This window comes from Sturnus vulgaris, chromosome 37 (assembly GCF_052056855.1).
Source record: "Sturnus vulgaris isolate bStuVul1 chromosome 37, bStuVul1.hap1, whole genome shotgun sequence".
NCBI classification, from domain to species: Eukaryota; Metazoa; Chordata; class Aves; order Passeriformes; family Sturnidae; genus Sturnus; species Sturnus vulgaris.
The window spans coordinates 64126-68121 of NC_142279.1; the positions used below are offsets into that span (position 1 = coordinate 64126).

The 3996-nt window shown below is 47.8% G+C and overlaps 1 long non-coding RNA gene across 1 annotated transcript; it reads right to left on the reverse strand.

The window, feature by feature from the left end:
• Nucleotides 1–1089: 1089 nt before the first annotated feature.
• LOC148220464 (uncharacterized) lies at nucleotides 1090–3416 on the reverse strand. Its single transcript, XR_015798768.1, has 3 exons — nucleotides 2996–3416; nucleotides 1777–1923; nucleotides 1090–1522 (listed from the first exon to the last, which is right to left on the reverse strand). It is a non-coding gene; the product is annotated as an uncharacterized LOC148220464 (long non-coding RNA).
• Between the last annotated feature and the right edge of the window lie 580 nt (nucleotides 3417–3996).

A 3996-nucleotide genomic window follows, 5' to 3' on the forward strand; every position in this document is an offset into this window, starting at 1 on the left:
GCCGTCATCACAGGGTATGCGTGGCTGAGGGGGGGACAAGGTGATGCGACATTGCTCAAACTTGAGTGCACCCACACTACTCCACCCTACCTCCCCAACTCACCACAGCTCCTTACCTATTCCTGAAGGTTACCTGGATGGCATCTCCAAACAGGAAAAGGTCAAGGCTTCATCACAGGCTCCTGGAATACTTCCCGAGTTCTCAGGACAGTGCAAAACCACTTTTCTTAGCGAGGAGGGGTCTCACCTTAATAAAAGTGCAATGCCTAAAACACACCAACAGTAACGGACGCTTAGACTTGCACCAGAAATTGAGACCTTTACCACAAATAACTGCTTCTGTCACTGCTCACCTTGCCCACTTCCACCTGACAGCTGATATCCACCATCACTTCCTAAAAATAAAGAGAAAGAACAGTGCTGTAACACAGCCACCACTTATGCTTCCCCGACGAGGACAAACAGTCACCGACCTGCTTGGGGCAACCCCCTCACCCACAATGGGGCGCTCTGCTTCTGATTTAAACCATCTGCATCTGAAAGGAAGTTATGACAAAGGTTAAAGCCCTGCACAGCTCCAGAGGCCTTGTTTCTACCTAGGAAAACCATCCAGAATCCAAATATACTCTGCATTACAAATTTCAAGTCCCCAGCATTTATGCTTTTACCCCCACTCCCACACTGCGCAGCAGGGCAGAACGATCCCAGGCCAGACACGCAAACGCCTCTGACACAGGGGATGACAAACAAGGGGACGCAACAGCAAGACAAAACTCATTCAGAAGAGCGACTGCAAGAACCGAGAGAACGAGGAAGGGCACGGCCGAGATGAGAGTGACGCTGACCTGATGAGGCTCAGAGAAGCCGGCAGGAACAAGACGCTAACAGGACGATTCATTCCAAGACCCAAAAGGATGGATGCCCGAGACCCCCTACGCTCAGAATCCTCTACCTATCTTCACACTCCTGCAAGTCCTAATCCAGTACAAGGCATCTCTCCAGTGCACAGAACAAGACCTTTAAAAAAGACATCTCATCTCTCTTGAGAAGCATCCAGTCAGATTCTAATACCTGTCCAATCCCTTGGGTCAAAGGTTTGATTGTAGCAGTGCCAGGCAGAGGAAAGCAGCAATGAGAGATGCTAAGAATGATGTCAGAGTTTCCAAAAAGAACCTTGAAGGGCAAAGGGAAAAGACATGCCACACGAGACACACACTGCACGATAGACAAATGACACAACAAACACCAGGGCCGCTCTGCCCTGTGCACCTCAGCATCTTCAGATCTACACTACATATGTCCAAAGGGGACTCAGCTTAGACATCCTCGTCTCCAAACCTGACTCAAAAACCCCGTCCAAAGAGTCCTGACCCCACATCCCACTTCCATCCCCCCTGTGGGTGGAAGCCCTCCACTTATCTCACGGACATCAGGGGATGTGAGCCCATGGCAGGTGTGAAGGAAGGCCATCTCATCCTCTGACAATTCCGTGCTCTCAAAGCGCTGCTGTCACTGATGTCAACTGCAATTAATGAAATAAAATATTAGTGCATTATCTCAGGAGCACCATCACCCAAAACCTGACAATTTTGATGCTCACCATCTCCTGAAAATGCCTGCGCCCTCGGGCCACAGGATTCGGCCACACGCAGAGCCTGACACCGTCATCACAGGCTATGCGTGGCTGAGGGGGGGACAAGGTGATGTGGCATTGCTCAACCATGAGTGGACCCACACCAATCCACCTTACCTCCTCAAATCACCATAGCTACTCACCTCTTCCTGAATGGCATGTCCAAACAGGAAAAGATCAAGGCTTCATCACAGACTCCTGGAATACTTCCTAAGTTCTCAGGACTGCAGGAAACCATCTCTCTTGGCCCATTGGTGAGGGGGGAGTCTCACCTTTATACAAGTCCAAGCCTAAAACAAACCAACAGTAATGGATGCTCAGTGTTGCACCAGAAACTCAGACCTTAAACACAGATAACTGCTTTTGTCACTGCTCACAGGGCCTGTGGGGGCCCTGCCTCCGCTGAGCAGGAGACCAAAGCTTCACGCCTGCCCCAGGGGGGCTGCAGGGAGGCCATAAAGGCCTAAAAATGCTGAGGGGCTTCAGGGATGGCCAAGGCACAAAGCCAAGGGCCGTGGGCAAAAGGCCCTGCCCTGCTTACAGGGTGGCCTGGGGGAGCTCCATTTCCCCCCTGGCCTGCACACACTGGGGCTCTCACTGTCCTTTTATAGGGTCGCCCCGCTCTCCAGCCAGTCAAAGCAGCAACAGTGGCAAAAGGCCAAGGGCAGCAAAGCAAAGACCCAGCCCTGCTTACAGGGAGGTCACCCAGCACACACGCAGTCAGGCACCTCCCTCTCGCTCAGCCACACTCGCTCAGACACTTGGCCCCTCCGTGTTCCTCAAGACACCCGAACCTCACTCGCGGCACCTGCATCTCCCTCGGTGTCCCCATGGCCCTCAGCACAATTCACAGCTCCTGCTTCTCCCTCAGTGAAACACAGGATACCTCATCTTGAAGCCCACAAAATCCACTGCACAGTAACTCAGCTTTCCCCTGCGACAACTTCATTCTGTCCCTCAGAAATCACCTCAGATTCCGCCCTAAAACGTCCTTTCTGAATACTATAGATTAGCTCTGGTTTATCCCGAAAATATACTTTACGAAATAATTCAGCTTTTCCCTGAGAGCAGTTCATTCTGTTCCATAGAATTTGCTGGAGATACTACCTTAAACCTCTCACTAGGACAGGCCCAACTGATGAAAACCACAGCTTCAGGAAAGTATCCTACAGCACTGGATTGTCTGATGTATCAGAGCTTCCACTTTCCAAAGACTGCCACAGGCAATTATTTTATGACAAGTGGAAAAGGATTATTAAATAAAAGGAGATTATTAGCAATAAGTCAAGATGAATTTTGCGATGTCCAGTCCCTCCAGACCAATTGGCAGAGATCCTCCACCAGGTCACCAAGAAGACTTACTTGCAATTTTCAGAATACAAAGCAGCATAGATCAGTTTCACATAGGAATTAATCAACTTTTTGACAATGTTCATTCCCACAACAGAAAAATGTGAGAGGTCGCTGGCTGTCCTCAGTAAAATGGCTTCCAGAGCTTGAAAGATTAACAGCATCTGCAGGACAGAAAAGTAAGTTAATATCTGACTTGAAATTATTACCTGAGCAAACAGTAACAACCGCCATTAATAAAAAGAATAACCCCCCTCCAAGAGGAAAGCTTCCACATATGAAAGTGACATTAACTTCTAGATTCTCTCCCAAATTAATGCTTCCTCTTGGAAAAGATCACTTCTGAGAGCATGTAGTTTCAAGAAACCAATGCTTCAAGTGATGGTTGCTCCCAAGTGGAGGAAAAAAATGAAATATGCTGGAAGAAAACATTGGGGCTGTTCCAGTCTCATAATTAATTCCTTCCAGAAGAATCCAGAAACCGTACAGCACCGGGGCTGTGCCCATTACAAACATCAGCCCCTGTCAGCAATAGGATATTGAGCAAAGGCTGTCACTGAACATGACACAGACAGAAACAATACTGAAAGGCAAAGAACAGCAAGTGATGGTTAAAAAGACATGCAATGCCATACTACATTGCAAGCAGTTAGCAATGCTGCACCAGCATTCACAGTGAAAAGCTGTTGAACTCTTTGTTCATTCATCATATTCTGATGAGGACTAATCGTGCCCAGCTGAAATGAGAAAAATGAGGTCAACTTTACCAATGGCATCTGAGGAATACTGATGTATAAGAGAGGTATCTAAAAACATTTACTTTCACTAGCTTACTTTAGTTTTGCTTTTTTAACTGCTTCTATTGATCTCCTTATTTCCTAAAAGGTATTTTGATAACACTTCAAGAACCCTAACAGCCTGATTTACACAGGACTATTGGTTGTGTGTGTCACTAAAGCCAGTAACACCCACAAACAGAAAAGAGCATCTGGCACTTGGTAGGTGCTTCTGCC